The sequence below is a fragment of the Sciurus vulgaris genome, assembly GCF_902686455.1.
Source record: "Sciurus vulgaris genome assembly, chromosome: 13".
NCBI classification, from domain to species: domain Eukaryota; kingdom Metazoa; phylum Chordata; class Mammalia; order Rodentia; family Sciuridae; genus Sciurus; species Sciurus vulgaris.
The window spans coordinates 52,642,128-52,663,287 of record NC_136474.1 but is presented as its reverse complement, the minus strand read 5'-3'; the positions used below and the strand labels follow the sequence as shown (position 1 = coordinate 52,663,287).

At 38.0% G+C, this 21,160-nt stretch overlaps 1 protein-coding gene across 2 annotated transcripts in view; it reads right to left on the bottom strand.

Moving 5' to 3' along the window:
• Positions 1 to 21,160, bottom strand: part of PSMA8 (proteasome 20S subunit alpha 8) — an 88,820-nt gene that overhangs the window by 14,764 nt on the left and 52,896 nt on the right. The window lies entirely within an intron of this gene.

The window sequence follows — 21,160 nt, the reverse complement described above, 5'->3', positions numbered from 1 at the left end:
GTTCATTCCTTTGGTTTGTTTCTCTAAGACTTCCTCAATCCCAATAATTCTTAAATTTGGCCTCTTCATGATATCCCATAATTCTTGTAGATTCTGTTCATGATTTCTTACTATCTTCTCTGTTTGGTCAACCTTGTTTTCAAGATTAAATATTTTGTCTTCAATATCTGAGGTTCTGTCTTCCAGGTGATCTATCCTATTGTTTATGCTTTCTATGGCGTTTTTAACTTGGTTTATTGTTTCCTTCATTTCAAGGATTTCCGTTTGTTTTTTTTTCAATATCTCTAACTCTTTATTGAAATGCTCTTTTGCTTCCCTTATTTGCTCTTTTAACTGTTGATTGGTGCGTTCATTTAATGCCTGCATTTGTTCTTTCATCTCCTCGTTTGCTTCCCTGATTGTTTTAATTATGTACATTCTGAACTCCCTTTGGGACATTTCTTCTGCTGTGCTGTCATTGGGTTTTATTGATATAGTATCTAGGTTTGTTTGGGACATTTTCTTCCCTTGTTTTCTCATATTGGTCAGATGTCAGTGGGACTCTGATATTGTAGATTTCCTCTATTGGCTTATAGTGTCCCTGTAGATTTCCAGTGTATCCCCTCCCAGCCTTCAGTAGCCAGAAGTTTTGGATTAATTTGATAATGTAGTGCTTCCAAAGAACGCTGCCCCTAGCCCGCTACTGGTTCCAGGGAGAGAGACCTGGAGAGGTCTCTTGCTGCCCAGCCCTGGTCCCAGAGGCTGGTTGTAGGTCGGAGGTCTCCCTGGCTTGGGGACTCGTGGCTGGCTCTGTGTAGACAGGCTCTCACTGGGCGGTTTGCCCCAAGAAGCTAGCCTAGAGAGGCGCTTCCCGCCGGAGGGGGCTGGGCTGCTTGGGGAAGTCCCTGGCGCCCTGTGCTGGTCACTGAAGCAACCTGCGGGCGGGCCGGAGCTGGCAGCGGGGTGGGCCGGAGGTGGCCTGGGTGGGCCGGAGCTGGCCGCGCTGCTTCTGTGCAGAAGGGCTCTCCCAACCCAAAATCTTATACCCAGCAAAACTAACCTTCATATTTGATGATGAAGTAAAATTCTTCCATGAGAAACAAAAGTTAAAAGAATTTACAAATAAAAATTCTGCACTACAGAACATTCTTAGCAAAATATTCCATGAGGAGGAAATGCCAATTAAAGGAGAAACCAAGTCAAGTTAAACAAAAATAAGCCAAAATGACCAGCAATACAAATCATATTTCCCTAATAATCCTGAATGTTAATGGCCATTCACAATAGCCTCAAAAACAGGGATAGTTTGAGTTCTTCTTTTCCAATTCGTATCCCTTTAATTTCTTTGGTTTGTCTAGTTGCTCTGGCTAGAGTCTCAAGAACAATGTTGAATAGAAGTGGTGAAAGAGGGCATCCCTACCTTGTTCCAGTTTTTAGGGGGAATGCTGTCAGTTTTTCACCATTTAGAATGATATTAGCCATGGGCTTAGCATAGAGGACCTTTACAACATTAAGGAATGTTCCCACTATCCCTATTTTTTCTAGTGTTTTGAGCATGAAGGGATGCTGTATTTTAACAAATGCTTTTTCTGCATCTTTTGAAATTATGTGATTCTTGACTTTAAGTCTATTGATATGGTGAATGACATTTATTGATTTCTGGATGTTGAACCAACCTTGCATCCCTGGTATAAAACCCACTTGATTGTGGTACACTATCTTTTTAATATGTTTTTGTATGCGATTTGCTAAAATTTTGTTGAGAATTTTTGCATCGATGTTCATTAAGGATATTGGTCTGAAATGGCCTTCACTATGTTAAGGAATATTCCCACTACCCCAATTTTTTCTGTGTTTTGAGCGTGAAGGGATGCTGTATTTTATTGATGTACCCTACAGAAATAGAGCAAGCAATTATGAAATTCATCTGGAAGAATAAAAAACCCAGAATAGCTAAAGCAATCCTCAGTAGAAAGAGTGAAGCAGGGGGTATCACAATACTAGAACTTCAACTATACTTCAAAGCAATAGTAACTAAAATGGCATGGTATTGGTACCAAAACAGACAGGTAGATCAATGGTACAGAATAGAGGACATGGACACAAACCCAAATGAATACAATTTTCTCATACTAGACAAAGGTTCCAAAAATATGCAATGGAGAAAAGATAGCCTCTTCAACAAGTGGTGCTGGGAAAACTGGAAAACCATATGCAACAGGATGAAATTAAACCCTTATCTCTCACCCTGCACAAAACTCAAATCAAAATGGATCAAGGATCTCGAAATCAGACCAGAGACCCTGCATCTTATAGAAGAAAAAGTAGGTCCAAACCTTCAACTTGTTGGCTTAGGATCAGACTTCTTTAACAGGACTCCCATAGCCCAAGAAATAAAAGCAAGAATCAACAACTGGGATAGATTCAAACTAAATAGCTTTCTCTCAGCAAAGGAAACTATCAGTAATGTGAAGAGAGAGCTTACAGAGTGGGAGAATATCTTTGCCACTCATACTTCAGATAGAGCCCTAATTTCCAGAATATATAAAGAACTCAAAAAACTCTACACCAAGAATACAAATAATCCAATCAACAAATGGGCTAAGGAAATGAACAGACACTTCACAGAAGAAGTACAAGCAATCAACAGATATATGAAAAAATGTTCAACATCTCTAGTAATAAGAGAAATGCAAATCAAAACTACCCTAAGATTTCATCTCACCCCAATTAGAATGGTGATTATCAAGAACACAAGCAACAATAGGTGTTGGCGAGGATGTGGGGAAAAAGGTACACTCATACATTGCTGGTGGGGTTGCAAATTAGTGCAGCCACTCTGGAAAGCAGTATGGAGATTCCTCAGAAAGCTTGGAATGGAACCACCATTTGATCCAGCTATCCCACTCCTTGGCCTATACCCAAAGGACTTAAAATCTACAGAGATACAGCCACATCAATGTTCATAGCTGCTCAATTCACTATAGCCAGATTGTGGAACCAACCTAGATGCCCTTCAGTTGATAAATGGATAAAGAAACTGTTGCATATATATACAATGGAATATTACTCCGCCATGAAGAATGATAAAATCATGGTATTTGCAGGCAAATGGATGAAATTGGAGGATATCATGCTAAGTGAGATAAGCCAATCTCAGAAAATGAAAGGACGAATGATCTCGCTGATTAGCGGATGAGGACATATAATGGGGGGTAGGAGGGTTTAGCATTAGGGTTAGGTTTAGGGTTAGGGATAAGGAGGGTGGGAAAAATGGAGGTAGGAAGCACTGTATAGAGGGAAAAGAGGGGTGGGAGGGGAGGGGGGAAGGGAAAAAAATAACAGAATGAATCAAAGAACATTGCCCTATGTAAATTTATGATTTTTAATTAAAAAAATGGGGGAAAAAAAAGTAAAAAAAAAAAAAAAAGTGAGAGCAATGAGAAAATCAGAAAGAAAAAAAGTGAGAATGAGAAAGGTGGCAAGGGTAGCCATGGAGAGGGCATGACCAGGGGAAAATAAGGCAGAAAAGAGAAGCTAATGGGAGAAAAGTGTGTAGCAAGTGGCCTTCAGGAGAGCCTGACATAGGCACCAAACCCTCAGCAAAGGGCTCCAACCCTTTATCAGCACTAAGCAGTGCACTGTCAAAATGAAAAAAAAAGATGTCATAAAAAAAATAGCCTCAAAAAAAAAAAGAAAAAGAAAAGGAAAAACAACTTGGGAATCACTCACAAAAGAGGTGAAAGACCTCTACAATGAAAACTTCAGAACACTAAAGAAAGAAATTAAAGAAAATCTTAGAAGATGGAAACATCTCCCATGTTCTTGGATAGGCAGAATTATAATGTCAAAATGGCCATACAGGCACAATACAGCCCGTAAAAAGGAGCTATACAGATTCAATGAAATTCCAGTTAAAATCCCAATGATGTTCCTCATAGAAATAGAAAAGGTAATCATGAAATTCATCTGGAAGAATAAGAGACCCAAAATAGCCAAAGCAATCCTTAGCAGGAAGTGTGAAGCAGGAGGTATTACAATACCAGACCTTAAACTATACTACAAAGCAATAGTAACAAAAACAGCATGATATTGGCACCAAAACAGACAGGCAGACCAAAGGTACAGAATAGAAGACAGAGAAACAAACCCACACAAATAGAGTTATCTCATACTAGATAAAGGTGCCAAAAACAAATAATGGAGAAAAGATAGCCTCTTCAACAAATGTTGGTGGGAAAACTGGAAATGCATATGCAGTGAAATGAAATTAAATCCCTATCTCTCACCCTACACAAATTTCAACTCAAAATGGATCAAGGACCTACTAATTAGACCAGAGACCCTGTACCTAATAGATGAAAAAGTAGGCCCATATCTTTATCATGTTGGCTTAGCACCAGACTTCCTTAACAAGAATCCCAAAGTGCAAGAAATGAACATAAGAGTCAATAAATGGGCTGGATTCAAACTAAAAAGTTTTTTTCTCAGCAAAGGAAACAAACAATAATGTGAAAACAGAGCATACGGAGTGGGAGAAAATCTTTTCCATATACACCTCAGACAGAGCACTCATCTCCTAAATTTATAAAGAACTTAAAATATTTTACACCTAAAATACAAAGAACCTAATCAATAAATGGGCTAAGGAACTGGGCAGACACTTCACAGAAGAAGATATACAGGTGATCAACAAATATATGAAAAAGTGCTCATCATCCCTAGTAATTAGAGAAATGCAAATTAAAAGCACCCTAAGATTTCATCTAACTCCAATTAGAATAGCTATTACCAAGAACACAAGCAATAATAAGTGTTGGTGTGGATGTGGGGAAAAAGGCACACTCCTACATTGCTGGTGGAGTTGCAAATTGGAACAGCCATTCTGGAAAGCAGTATGGAGATTCCTCAGAAAGCTTGGAATGGACCCTCTATTTGACCCAGCTATACTACTCCTCGGTTTATACCCAAAGGACTTAAAATCAGCAGTAACACAGTCACATCAGTGTGAATAGCAGCTAATTCACAATAGCTAGATTGTGGAACCAACCTAGATGCCCTTAAGTAGATAAATGGATAAACTGTGTTATATATACATAATGGAATATTTTCAGCCAAAAAGAATAATAAAATTATGGCACTTGCAGGTAGATGGATGGAGTTGGAGAATATCATGCTAAGTGAAATAGGCAAATCCCAAAAAACCAAAGGCTAAATGTTTTCTCTGATAAGTGGATGATGATACATAACTGGGGATGGGTGGTAAGAGAATGGAGGAACTTTGGATTTTTTAGAGGGAAATGAAGGGGGGGGGGGGGAAGGGAAGGAAAGATAGTGGAATGAGACAAACATCATTGCCCTATGTACATGTATGATCTCTGGATGTTGAACCAACCTTGCATTGCTGGGATGAACCCCATTTAAAAAGAAATTTATAGCTTTATTTTTGTGTGATGCTGAAGATTGAAACCAGTGCCTCACGTGTGCTAGGCAAGTGCTCTACCACTGAGCCACAACCACAGCCCCACCCTGATGAACCCCACTTGATCATAGTGTACCATCTCTTTTTTTTGGGGGGGGGAGGGTACTGGGAATTGAACTCAGGAGTACTTAACTACTGAGCCACATCCCTAGTCCTATTTTGTATTTTATTTAGAGACAGGATCTCACCAGATTGCTTAGTGCCTCTTTTGCTGAGGCTGGCTTTGAACTTACTATCCTCCTGTCTCAGTCTCCCAAGCTGCTGGGATTATAGGTGTGCACCACCACATGGTATCAGAGTGATACTAGCTTCACAGAATGAGTTTGGAAGGTTTCCTCCTTTTCTATTTCATGGAATAATTAGAGGAGTATTAATGATAGTTCTTTTTTTGAAGGTCTTTTAGAACTTGACTGAGAATCTGTCTAGTCCTGGGCTTTTCTTTCCTGGTAGGCTTTTTTTTTTTTTTTTTTTAATACACATATTTTTTAGTGTTGATGAACCTTTATTTTCTTTATTTATTTATATGCGGTACTGAGAATCTAACCCAGTGCCTCATAAATGCTAGGCAAGCACTCTACCACTGAGTCAGCATGGTAGGCTTTTTTTTGTTGTTGCTGTTCTTATTAGTTATCTTGTAGGCTTTTGATGGCAACTTCAATTTCATTGCTTGAAACTGACCTATCTTAATTTTATATGCCCTCTTGATTCAATTTGGATAGATCCCATGTCTCTAGAAATTTGTCAGTCTTCAAGGTTTTCTATTTTATTGAAGTATAAATTTTCAAAATAGTTTCTGATTATCATTTGTATTTAAGTAGTGTCCACTGTGGTTTTTCCTTTTTTATCGTGAATTTTAGTAATTTAAGGTTTCTCTCTCTCTTCATTAGTTTGGCTAAGGGTGTATCAACTTTATTTTTTCAAAGAACCAAACTTTTGTCAATTTTTTGAATTTTTATTTTTGTATCAATTTCATTGATTTCATTTCTGATTTTAATTATTCCTGTCTCCTACTGCTTTTGGTGTTGATTTGCTATTCATTTTCTAGGGCTTTGAGATGTAATGTTAGGTTATTTATTTGGTAAATTTATATTCTTTTAATGAATGAGCTCAATGCAATGAACTTTCCTCTTAGCACTGTCTTCATAGTGTCCCGGAGTTCTGAGTATGTTGTATCACCATTCTCATTTACCTGTAAATATCTTTTTATTTCATCTGTGATTTCTTCTGTTATTTATTGGCCAATAGCATATTATTTAGTCTCTTGGTATTAGAGTAGCTTCTATTTTTTATTTCATGATTTCCAATTTCATTTCATTATGATCTGATAAAATTCAAGGTATTATCTCTATGCTTTCGTATTTGCTAAGAGTTGCTTTGTGGCATAAAATACAGTCTATTTTAGAGAAGGATCCATATGCTGCTGAGAACAAAGTGTACTGGTCCTTGATGGATGACATATTCTATACATGTCTGTTAAATCTAAATTATTAACTGCATTTTTTTAGTTCTACAGCTTCTTTCTTAGTTTTTGCTTGGAAGATTTATCCAGTGACGAGAAAGGTGTGTTAAAGTCACCCAGTATTATTGTGTTGTGGTCTATTTGATTCTTGAAATTGAGAAGGGTTTGTCTGATGTACATAGATGCTCCATTGTTTGGGGCATAAATATTTACAATTCTTATGTCTTCATGATGTATAATTCCCTTAAGCAGTATGAAATGTCCTTCTTTGTCCCTTCTGTTTAACTTTGGCTTGAAGTCTACTTTATCTGATATGAGTATAGAAACCTGTTTATGAGATCCATGTGAATGGTATTTTTTTTTTTCATCCTTTTACCTTCACTCTGTTGATGTCTTTGCCTATTAGGTGAGTATCTTGGAGATAGCATATTGTTGGGTGTTGCTTTTTTTTGGGGGGGGGTTGTTATTTTTAATCCAATTTTCTAGTCTATGTCTTTTGATTGATGAGTTTAGGCCATTTACATTCAATGCTATTTAGATTTTTATTCCCTCTCTTGTTATTTCTGATTTTTAATTTGAATTAGTTTCTCCTTTGATTCATGATTCTTTTAGTGAAGTTCCTCCCTTTGCTACTTTTTACTTTTATTTTTCATTTCTTCTTCACAAAATATTTTATTGAGTGTTTTAATAATGTAGGCTTTCTTGTGAATTCTTTTAACTTTAGCTTATCATGAAAGGTTTTTATTTCCTCATCAATTCTGAAGCTTAATTTTGCTGGGTATACTATTTTTGGCTGGCATCCATTTTCTTTCAGAGCTTGGTATATATTATTCCAAGACCTTCTAGCTTTGAATGTTTGGGTTGAGAAATCAACTAAGATCCTGATTGGTTTTCCTCCAAATATGACCTATATAACCATTTTTCTCCAGCAGCCTTTGAAATTCTATTCTTATTCTGTATGTTAGCACATTTTAACATAATGTACCTTGGTGTGAATCTGTTGTAATTTTGTATATTTGGGTTCTGTGAGCCTCCTGTATTTGATTTTCCATTTCATTCTTTAGGTTGGGGAATTTTCTGATATTATTTCTTTGAAAATATTGTGCATTCCTTTGGTTTGTATCTCAGCCTTCATCTGTCCTGATAAATCTTAAATTTGGTCTTTCAGCTTATCCCATATTTCTTGGAAGTTTGGTTCATGGTCTCAATATCTTTTCCCCATGGTCAACTTTATTTTTAAGATTGTATATTTTGTTTTTGTTGACCAAAACTCTGTCTTCCATGTGCTCTAGTCTGTTGGTGATGCTTTCCGTTGAATTTTTAATTTGGTTTACTGATTCCTTCATTTTGAGGATTGCTGCTTGAAATTTTCAGAATCTCTATTAAAGTGATCTTTCACTTCCTGTATTTTCTCTTTGATATTACTCCTTATATCATCCTCTATCTCACAAATTACCTTAACTATGTATATTCTAAACTCTTTCTCTGAAATTTCTTCCACTGTGGTGTTGATGGATTCTGTTATTGAAGTATTTTGGTTTGTTTGGGGTGATTTGTTCCTTTGCTTTTTCATGTTGTGTGTCTATGCATATAACAGTATGGATCTGAGGCAGTACAGTTTCTACCCTGTGGACTTATAGTATCCTTGAATGTTTCCAGTACCTAACCATTTGGGGGAAACAATAACAACCAATGCAAACAATATACAGCATTAAACCAAATAGTTCCTGCTATTTGACATCTACAATGTCAACTGTCAAAATAAACAGAAATGATATGATCAGTTATTGCCTACAATAAAAACAGTAAGTTTGCAAAAAGGTTTACAATTTTAAATGGTGGACAGGGCGAGAACAGACTTGATGTAGGACATAATTTGATATATGATTTTGGCAGGGGGGGAATAGAAGTAAAAAATTAAAGGAAGAGTGAAAGAAAGAACAACAGAGATTAGCTGTTAGCAGAAGAAAAGAGAGAAAAAGAATCAGTGGAAACAAGGGAGAGAAAAAAATTAAAAAAATTAAAAAATTAAAAACAAAAATACAAGAATCCAGAACAACACTGAAATATACTAATCAAACATCCTATTTCTCAACATATTGTCCACAAAAAATAACTGGCTTTAAAAATGCTAGAAATGAGGGGAAAATATAAACCATTAATGTCACAGTTAAACAGAGAAAAAAGAAATATTAATGATAAGTTAAACAATTGTTCCCCTTGGAGTTCAAAATATTCAGTTCCCTTCTCAGCAGTATTAGGTGGGGTCATCTGGATTGTGATATTTGTTCCACCCTCAGAGTGGGATTGCTGGATCGATGGTGATAATCTCATAGATGGAATCTCGTAGGGAGGGTTAGGTATGTTCTAGGTTCTTTGCTGCATGCCAACTGGTTTGGAGATTTTAAATCAGTGCACTGCCAGGGCCCAGCAATTGCCAGTCCACACTGAAAGACTGCACCCCAGGAATCTTCCCTGGGTTCCATTTGTGTGGTGTAGGAGCCAGTTCTTAGTCTACTATGTTACCTGTGGACCCAATGTTTCCTGGTCTTGGGTTCTGTCTCCAAACTCTATCATCTCTCCTCCCCCCAACCCTTTCAAACTTTCAGCTAGGAACATCTTTCCCAACCAGCCCTGCAAGCAGCCAGATTTGAGTGGGAGGAGGAGAGCTGGGTGTGTTTCCATGATCAGTAGTCCCTGTGTGAACCTCTTTCCACATTTGATTTTCTCCTGGCTATGTAGGTACACTCTATCTTGTGCAGTGTGGGTTTGCCAGGAATCAACTCCCCCAGTTGCTGACCCCTGCACAGAGGCTGCAAAATGGTTCCTTCCGTTCTCAACACACACCTGGGAGAGATACAGCTTCTCTCCAACACAAGGATACTGTGCAGTACACCCTTCAGTTTAGTTGGGCAGTGTCTTTGATCTCTAAACTCTATACCCAGATGTGCCTCAGTCACACACTAAAATGTGGGTTCCTTTAATTCCCTTATCCCTTGCTTGCAGAAGGACCACTCTGGCTGATGCCTCTGGGGATTTCTTCCTTACTTTTTCATAGCTGACCTCCTGAGTCCTCAATTTCTTTTGAACGTCCAGTATTAAATTCCAGTAAAAGCCTCTCCCCCTTTTTTTGTTCACTCACTTTGCTGAGAAGTGTCTGCTTTCTTGGTATTATGCTATGGAGCAGCCAGGAAAGTGACCTTCTCTATTTCACATCTTGAAACCTCTCTAGATTGATATCTTATTAAATAAAAATAGTCTGATTTATGGCTTCCCAATTAATCTATAAGAAAGATTATTTCCATACATAGCTTAACTCTATGTTCAGGAACCTTTGTCTAGAAGATCTGTATCAGTTTATTGCAGATATATACCAGTGCAAAATATAAGGGTCAGAAATTAGAGCCTCTGGGCCATTTCCCTGTGTTTATAATGAAGCTTCACTGGTACACAGCCACACATAACTGTTTACATATTGACAATTTCTGGTTTTATGTTACTACTGCAGGGTTTAGTAGTTACAGCAGAGATTGTATGGCCTAAAAGGCTAAACTATTACCATTTGGCTTTTCAAGAAAGTTTGCTCATTTATTCCTGCTATAAATCGGTAGTTTATACTCCAAAATGCTTTTGTTTATTTTATCTATTGGTATTTACCAAATTATTGTTAAAAGAGATTCTGCTCCTTGGGCCCCAAGCAAGGATCTATTTTTCAGAGTTGTATATGTAGCTGGTGATCTTTATTTTTTTAAAACAGGAATATACTTACATCCTTTATTTGCTAGACAAAGAGCAGTGTCTAATATAAATTTCTCCAAAACATTTAAGACCTGCGAATTTCTGAACAGTTCACAAAACCACTGACACTTTAGCATGACTGTCAGTATCTGATGATCTTAAGACAAGGTAATGTCATTTTTGAATAAAGAGCAAGGCTAGCTTACTGTTTGGTCTAAATGTAACTGCTTCTCTTTATGCTGAATGTTCCTCAGCTGAGAAGCAAACCAATGTTGTGTGCAGCATTCAACTAGGCCATATGACATCAACTATGTGGGACATGAGGACAAAGGGAATCTATGCAAATATGCTGATACTCATGCCATTTGCTGTGCCATTAGAAATAAAGTCCTTTGTTTCTAACCCAGTGAGTCTTGTATCTTTGGCCCCTATCCATGAAACAGCAGCAGGCTAATTTATTAGCATGTAAGTATTATAGTGTAATATCAAATCCAGACCCAACTAGAAATTAAAACTGAAAATTTTAAAACAATTAATTCACTTAAAAATAATAAATCTACTATATGTTAGATTAACCTCCTTTGTCTCCTGTAACAAAACACTTGGTGGCTTAAACAACAGAAATTTATCTTAAAGTTCTGGAGGCTAAAAGTCTAAGATCATGGCGCTGGCAATTCTGGCTTGTGGTTAAGGGCTCTCTTTGTAGCTTGTAGACAGATACTTTCTTACTGTGTCCTCGTATGGCCTTTTTCTCTGTGTGAATGAAAATGCAAAAGAAATATCTCCTTGGTATCTCTGTCATCCTATAAGGACATCAAAATTAGGGCCCAGGCTTTTCAGCCTCATTTAACCTTCATTATCTCCTTAGGGCACTGTCTTCAAATACACTGGTACAACCTATAAATTTGGGGGACATAGTTTAGTCTACAATACTTGTTAATGTATATAACATGTTTTTTATGAAAAAATTATATCTCCCAAAACAAAAATGTATAACTTCATGAGGAGTTGGTGCTGTTTTATATTTTTCTAAAAAACTTTACTGCTTAGCTTTATTTTGAAAAGCTGGATACCTCTGTTTTGCATTCAGTAATTTGCAATACTATTATTGTGGTTAAAGTACAGTCTTATGCAAATGTATAGTTAAGAAAGGAAGGAATATTTTAATACCCTTCTTAGAAAGTGTACCTATTCAGAGCTGGCCACAGTGGTACATAACTGAAATCCCAGCAACTTGGGAAAACAGGAAGATTGCAAGTTCAAGACCAGCCTTAGCAACTTAGTGAGACCCTGTCTCAAAATTTGAAAATGCTGGGGATATAGCTCAGTGATAAAGTGTGCCTGGGGTTCAAACCCCAGTACCAAAAGAAAATTGTAGGTATTCTATTCAGAAGGTGGTTGGTTGGTTTATTTTGGGTACTGGGGATTAAATCCAGGGGCTTGCACCATTGTGGCAGGCTTGCTGCATCTCTGGGCCACAGTTACTGAATCTGTGAGGTGTTTTTCCAAGCCAGCTCTTATCCAGATTACCAGCAGAAATGGCAATACCAATGCTAGAACCTTCTCACAAAGCTCCCTCTTCCTGCATTTACACCCAGTGAAGTACTGCTTTACTTCCAGCAGGCATTTCCCCTGGTTGGCCCAAACCCACCTGTTTCATGATAAAGAGGTATTGGTGAGGCTCACAAAGTGCTGTGAGCTGACCAGCTCTTCCAGTCACTTCAGGGACACCCTTCATCACTTCTCACCCAACCAACAGCTGCTTGTTCAGGGCACAGAAGCTCCCTGGCATCCCCAGTTGTATAGGCCCCTTCCAGAGCAACCCTGTCACATGACTGTGTGTAAATCGACTAGAAAACATGAGTTCTTTACTAGTTTTCATGGGGAGCTTATTGCCACCTTTCCAGTGCTGACATCTATACATGACTGTGAAGACTGCAGGACTCACTTGGCCATGTGCTGCAGATTTTGTAATCGAGAAACCAGGAGTGAAAGTGACTATAACATGCAACCTCCAGGTGGTTTTCTCCTTGAGTCAAAACCATCAACCCTGTGGGGAGATGAGCTTGTACCTCAATGGTTTCTGATATGTGTGAGGCCCTGAGTTTAATCACTAGGATGTCCCCCTGCACAAAATAAAAGAACTGAGGAATTCAGTTCAATCCTTCTTCCCATTCTGTCATGTGTGAACTCAGCAAGAAAGTGCTCTGACCTTGAACTTGCCAGTCTACAGAGCTGGAAGAAGTTAAGTCTTACTAATATATTACCCAGTCTAAGGTATTCTGCTACAGCAGAGTGAAGGAACCAAGTCATTGGGAATGCCTCCATTTCTTCCCCCTTTGGGAAGGACACTGGCTGGTTTCTAGGATTCTTGGCTTCCACATTTTGACTTTTATCATTTTGAATCTATCAACCCATTGTCTTTTGCATTCTAGGGTTTCTAAGGAGAAATCTGATGAAGAACCTATGGGGAAATGATGATGATACCTTCCTCCCTCTCAACCCCATAGGTGTTAAGACTGTGCTCTACAGTGTCTTAGGAACAGAGCATTCTGTTGTAGTATCACAAGGTGAATGAGGTGCTACATTACTTTTGACAGCAATTCTTTGAAGAGAAAGGAACTGAATACCTTGAGTATAGATCTGATAAGGTCTTCCAAAGCCCAAAGTCATTAGAAATTGAGACTTGAAATGAAAGTCCATTGAACTAGTGTACAAATTTTACTTTCTAAACAACTAAATGTCAGTCTTTGTAACCTACTGAAGCCAAAACATATGGAGTCCTTTCCTGTTCTTATTCTGAAAATGGAAGAAGTTCTGGAGGCTCCAAAGGAAGATGACCACTAGGAATTATATCCAGGCATGGAGTGGGCCACTTCTTGCTCTGACCTCAAATGGAGCCATTGTGAGGAAATTTCAAACAACAGGCATAAATAAGAGGGTGGCTGTGGCTGGGGTTTTGTCCATAAGTACAGGACTCCCAGAAAGTTACTGTGGTAAAGTTTGGTAGTTGGTAATTATGGTCTTTGGATATTGGTTTTATGATTTGGGTATTTTGTTTTGTCTTGTTTTGGTTTTTTTTATTTTGATTTGTTGTCTTGGTTTGTTATTTTTTATTTTTTTCAGCTAGCAGAAACATCCATAAACAGCATGCTTCCAAGAAAGTGGAGAGCTCAGCTAGACACCACCAGTGGATGATCTGTCTCTCCTTTGACACCACCTGCAGAAGACCTGAGACTTTTCTGCCTGGAACATTTCACCCTGCCCTGCCCTGTTCCTCTGTCCTTTACCCCATTCTTCTGACATGTTTCTTAATAAATTGGTTTCAGACAAATTGGAGCATAACATTTTTGTTCCAAGGATTAAAATGTAGGCTGATGAAAAGAAAGGTGGGGCCTTAGGCTGAGGGAAGGGGCCCACCACCCATCCTCTCCAAGCCTGAACCTCTGTGCCTCCCTCTGCACTATAGACAGAGACTCACTGACCTTGAGTCAGAATACATGGGACTCATTCGCCTTGAACCAGTATGGAGCATTTACTCACTCTGAGCTAGTGCAGGCAGCCTCGCTTCCCCTGACCCGGTGTGGAGGGAGCCTCTCCACTTGAGCCAGTGTAGACATGACTTTTAGTTGGTAACCTTGGTCAGGACAAATACCTCCCTGAGGGTTGTGGACAGGTTGTGTGGCAACTGTAGGGAGAAATCACTTCTGAGAAGGCATGAAGCAACCTCAGTGTTCAATGGCATTGTCTTCATGACACTGCTGTGCAGGGAAGGAAGAATTGGGCCAGTGGAGAGGGCAGGCCTGCCAGAGGGGGCCTGGGCAGAGGTGAAGGAACTCAGTGCTGCGATGAAGAAGGACAGCATAGAGAGAGAGTTGTGGAAAGCACTACCAATGCTGGGAAGGAGAGACACAAGGAATGGTTGTGCATGTGGACATGTGTGTGCCCAGCTCCAGCCCGGTGAGGTCCTCTGTCACTGCTCCATTCAGAAGCATTCTTTTTTTTTTTTTTTTTTTTTTTGAGTAATGAGGATTGAACTCAGGGGTACTAAGCCACATCCCCAGCCCTATTTTGTATCTTATTTAGACACAGGATCTCACTGAGCTGCTTAGTGCCCCACTTTTGCTGAGGCTGGCTTTGAACTCAAGATCTTCCTGCCTCAGACTTCCAAGCCATGGGGATCAGTCTCATCAAAGATGTTGTTATGTACTAAGAAAGTGCCAAGCTTATTTTGGCTAATGCATGTTTTCCAAACTTTGCTTAAAAACTTGAATTTTAACATTTGCAACAAATACTATCAGTTTTTTTTAAGTAATAGTTTGCTGATTATTGAGAACATGCCCTGAGATCTCCATATCTCAATAATTATTATTGTTTATTTTCCTACCAAGCAAAAATGAAGTTCAAAAAGAATGTAAAAGGGGTGGGGCTCTTTCATCTTATAATTCAAAACGAACATATAACTGCCTTTCCACAGACCCTGCAGTAGATAGGCCTTCTGTGCATTTCTACGTCATTACACAGAATTTTAAAACTGTGGGTCAAGATTTAATAGAATTAACTAATAACTTTTATTGTTTCACCAAAAACAACTTATGTGAGAGTTGAATATATTCATTTAACACAAATTCATGATGGTAAAGATTAAATGAGTACTAACATAGTTGAGGGCTAAAGTATCAGCAATTTTATTGTTTTTATATCATCAGGCACATGTCTCCACACATAAAAAATGAAAATACCAAAAAATGTGGTATATATATACACAATGGAATATTAGCCACAAAGAAGAATGAAATTATGGTATCTGCCAGTAAATGTATGGAACTGGAGACTATTATGCTACGTGAAATAAGCCAATCCCAAAAAACCAAAGGCCAAATGTTCTCTCTGGTATGTGAATGCTAACACACAATAAGCGGAAAGGAGGAAAAAACAGAGATTCACTGGATTAGACAAAGGGGAATGAAAGGAAGGGAGATGGGATGAGAACAGGAAAGGCAGTAGAATGAATCAGACATAACTTTCCTTCATATATAAATACATGACCAAATATAACTCTACATCATATTCAATCAGAAGAATGGGAAGTTATACTCCATGTGTGTATAATATGTCAAAGTATACTCTACGGTCATATATATCTACAAAGAACAAATTTTTAAAAAGTGAAATACCACCTTGATATTATTATGAAAATGGGCTTTTTCCTCCCTCATGGGTCACTGAGATGTTTTCTTTTGTCCACAAAACCACTGAGCATCTTCTCTATGGACACCTTGGAAATTACATGGGATATACACCTGGTTTCACACACAAAATAGTGAGGACAGAAAAAACAAAGTTTTGAGTCAATGCATGATCACAGAGATAGGGTTTCCAGGAGGGTTCCAAGTGGTCAATGTTGGCTTTTTTGTAAATTTTTAAGGAAGCAGGGATGGAAAGGGGAGCTAACCACCATAATTCCTGACAAGTACAAGTTGGGGGCCTCAAGTTACCTATGTTGACATCAGGGACAGGATCTAAATAGCCAGCTAGTACCTGAAGGTCATCATGAGATCACTCCTGGTAAAAGCTGTCTTCAATAGACAATACTGTATATTCCTTGATGAAGGACTTGTATAAGCTGGACAGCTATCAAGTGTGGTGTACTTGCTGGTGTCATCAGAAGACTTGAAGTCCAGGTCACACTTCCTATACCTGAAGAACTCAATCTTCTGTTCCATGACACTCACTTTCTTGCTAACCCAGAGCAGGTACAAAAGTTTTACTGATGTGCTCAGCAGTCATTCAGACACCCTTCTCCACAGAACAAGTCTTATCAAGATCCTGGAGCTATGGGGGCTCAGATACCAGTTGAGACACCATGGGCACAGCAGCTCTAAAAAGACTGTCCTGAGGTGACAAGAAAAACTACGACATGGGGTTTTTAAAAATGTTGAAGATCTCTCTGGAATGGATCTTGAAAATAGACACAATGAATTTCTGGCCACTAGATCCTGTTGCCCAGGAAAGAATCAGCAGAGGGTGCTGTACTACAAACACTGAAGTAACCATTAAGCTAGTGAGGTCTCTGAAAATGGTTTTTTCTTTGTAGATTAGGGATTTGCAGATGGAATTCTGAGACCTGCCACTTTAGAAGTTTCTTTCTCTTGAGTTCAGATATGCATTTAAAACTCATAATGAGATCCAGGCATGGTGGCACATGCCTGAAATCTCAGTGGCTTGGGAGGCTGAGACAGGAGGATCACAAGTTCAAGATTAGCCTCAACAATTTAGCAAGGCCCTAAGCAACTTAGACCCTGTCTCAAGATAAAAAATAAGAAGGGCTAGGCATGTAGTTCAGTGGTAAAATGCCTCTGGGGGGTTCAATTCCACTACCAAAAAACAACAACAATAAAAACCTTATAACATATGATCATTCTATCCCAGCACTGGAAGTGTTTATAAAAGGACAGTTTTTAGTAAATGTAATTTGCCAAATCCAAGAACCTGTTACTATAATTTAAAATAATTTTCTTCTAAGAAAACAGAAACATGAATACTGAATGACCTAACTTACACTGAATCTAAAATAATAAAACTCATAGAAACAGTAGTATAGTAGTTACCAGAGGCTGGTGGAAGGAAGGAAATGGGAAGTTTTTGGTTGAAAGGTACAAACTTTCAGTCAGGATAAATAAGTTCTGGAAGTCTACTGCAAAGCATGGTGATTATAGTTAATAATAATATACTGGGGACTTGAAAATTGCTTACAGAGAATAGATTCTAAATGTTCTCATTTAAAAAAGGTACCTACGGTGACAGGTGTGTTAATTAGCTTGGTTTAATTATTCCAAATATATGCATATATCAAGATATCACATTTATACCAAAAATACACAAAATTTTTCATATGTCATTTTTTAAAAAAATTAGGGGGCTTGGAATGTACCTCAGTGGCAGAGTGCTTGCCTAGCACATGGGAGGCCCTGGATTCAAGAAAAAAAAATTTTTAAGTTGAACTGCTAACATGGTTAACTGATTTTGATGGACTCTTCCATCGTGGAAGGGGCAGCAGCATGCCCTCACTGGAAGAGGAACTTACAGTTTGCCCTTATGTGTGCCAAACGCTTTTATTGGTTTTTCTACCTGTGTACTTGCTGAATGCTTTCATATTCCACATCATGGCATCAAACAAACATTACTTCCACGAAAAGAATTAACTGTAAAGAAGTTGTGAAACTGGCATATGCTCAGGGCATTCACTGATTATTATCATGTTCTTTATTACCCTGAAGGAGTCAGTCAGATAGAAATGTGAAGACTCAGTTATAGCAGCAGTTGTATGACAACATCTTTCAAGGCTAGAGTTCTGTTCTATAAGATCTCATCTGTATCCTGAACCATGAATTTAATTTCTCCCCAAACCACAAATACAGAAACCAAAGAATGAATGTGCCTCATTAATATCCCTGATGGCCCACTTAAAAAATTTTTGCTTCCTGTCCCCACTTGGTTCTACTAATTTAAAGAGCCTAGTTCTCAAGGTGGGGAAGGAGTTATATTTCTACCAGGAGACATCACAATTTCAATGAACTAGGAACTGAAACTGCCTCTGGGCTATTTGGGACTCCTCACAACATTAAACCTATAGAAAGAGTTACTATTACTGTAAGGAGGCTGTTTTAGTCAGCTTTTTTTGCTGCGATGACCAAAACACCTGAAAAAAAAAAAAAAAACAATAAGAGGAAAAGGGGGGCTGGGGAGACAGCTCAGTCAGTACAGTGCTTGCCTTGCAAGGCACAAGGCCCTGGGTTCAATCCCCAGCACCCAAAAAAAAAAAAAAAAAAGAGGAAAAGTTTTATTTTGGGGCTCATGGTTTCAGAGGTCTCAGACCACAGATGGCCAACTCTATTGCTCTGGGCCCACGGTGAGGCAAAACATCATGGGGGAAGAGTGATGGAGGAAAAAGGCTCAGGACATGACAGTCAGGAAGCAGAGGCAGACTCCCTCACCATGGACAAAATATATATCCCAAATGTACGACCCCCCACAATGACTCATATTCTCCAGGCACTCCTTTCCTGCCTACAGTTACCAGCAGTTAATCCCTATCAGAGGATCACACACTGATTTAGGTTAAGGCCATCATAACCGAATCATTTCACCTCAAAGCTTTCTTGCATTATTGTCTCATACATGGGCTTTTGGAGGATACCTAATATCTAAACCATAACAGACACTATTATTTATTCTAATTATCAAAGGAAATAAAGAGACTACTATACAATGGAATCAGGGAGAAGGTATTAGAATTCAAGAGATTTTTCTGAAGATTTCTCTTAGGACTCCACATAAAGTGAAAAAAATTAATGGAAGACTCTATAACCCACTAAGGTAAGATCACTAATGGACCAGAATATTCATTATTAAAGTTGTGAGCTGAGTGCAGTGGTGTAAATCTGTAATCTGAGCCATTCAGGAGCCTTAGGCAGGACTGCAAGTTCTGAGCCAGTCCCAGCAATTTAATGAGACCCTGACTTAAAAAAAAAAAGGGGGGTCCTGGGTTCAAATCCCCAGTAATGGAAAATAAAGGAAGGAAGGAAGGAAGGAAAGTTGTGTCATGTTGCAGGTAATGAGCCCACAACAAACCAAAGTGCTGGCATCAGCTACTTTTATTCTCAATTCTATAACAAGTCATGAAGCCAGTTTATATTTGTAACTTCCCATTTCTACCACTTATTCTACACATTTCTCTTCCTGTACCTTGTAAAACTAAAACCTAGCACTGCAAAGTGTAGTAATGCCAGTCAGTGCCATGGCTGCTCCCAATAGCCCACTGCATCATTTTGTTAGGCTACCTGACATAATATGTCAGAATAAAAACAAACAAATGAAACATAGAAAAACAGAACGAAACAAAAAACTTGATCTTAGGTAAAATGCTACACTCTCTCAGAAGTAGAAACCAAATCAGATTTTATTCTACCTTTCAAGAATGAATATCAGAATTTATAAAATGTGCACAGAATGTTAACTGACTTAAGGGAGCTAATGTGTTATAGTAGAAAGAATTAAATGTTTCTTTCAATATTGCTTCAGTATTTACTGAGTTTTAATTTCAGTATTGCTATTAAATAGGGAATGTGAACCTAAAAAAAACTTAATCCTTGAATCTCAGTTACCAAAATCATAAAATAAAGTTCTTCAAATGTTTAGTTATAGATGAGTTTTAAGTTGCATAATACTTCCTTTAACCAAAGCCTCACAAAAAAACATAATACAAGAAATGATACATGCACTATTTCAATAGTGACGTACTTGTGTGTGCACATGGCCTGAAGACACTACAGCAGAGCGCAATTCAGAACAATGCAATGATCAATGAAATTTATAATGATTAAAAGAATTCCATCATTTTCCTGAGAGAAATTAAAATACTTCTCTGTAAATTCCCAGAAAGCAATTTAAAATGAAAAATTCATGTAAAACTTGGAAATTGCTGTTATGATATTGAAATAAATAGTAACAATGTAATGATAAATGCAAACAGGAGATGGCAGGCTTAAAATTATTTAAAGATGGGAATACAATAACTTGTTTTATTCAGGTCCTTGATTTGGGAGGCACAAGAAATCTAGTATATGTAAAAAAAATTCTAACTGGCATGAAAATGTTCTGATATTTGCAGCAGATAAATCCATACCTTCTGATTACCAACTAGATTACATAGACAGATTAAAAGATTGCAATGGGCACAAGTATTCTGGTATTTGTTGCAAGATCACAATCCAGTTTTACTAACCAGGTTAGCTGGTTTGGTTTTTTTTTTTTTTTTTTTTCTGGTACCAGGGATTGAAACCAGAGGTACTTTATCACTGAGTTACACCCTCAGCCCTTTTCATTTCTTAAAATGAGGTCTCTCTAAAATGCTTAGGGCCTCACTAAGTTGCTAAGGCTGGCCTCAAACTTGGAATCCTGCTGCCTTAGCCTTCTGTGCCACTGGGATTACAGATGTGTGCCACTGAACTGAGATGGTTAACTGGTTTGTAAAATGGTATCTTACACATATGGTTAGATCCAACTAATTTCTTACTTAACACAGGCATAAAGACCATGGCAATATTTCCCACTTTATTTACCTGGCAATGGTAAACTAAATTCAGCATGAAGTTATTTAGAGCGTATGTACTTAAACTTTTGGTAAAGTAAAATTTCTGAACTGTAATCTTATTCTTTTCTATGAGAATATGTAAAAACTCATTTCTGGCAACTCCCACTAGTTTCCCTGGGCTTTAGACTTTTGTACTAGATTTGAGTGCACCATAAAACAAAGTTAGTAATTTGGCACAAAAATAACAATAACAATTTATCCAGGAAACAAATTCAATTCCACATATTATGTAGAGGTTATTGCTACATACTACCAAATAAGAATATATCACAGTGTGGGGTGTTCTGACTGCCCTAGAATAGAGAACATATTAAGCATTTCAGTACAGGTTTTAAGTGCCCATCTA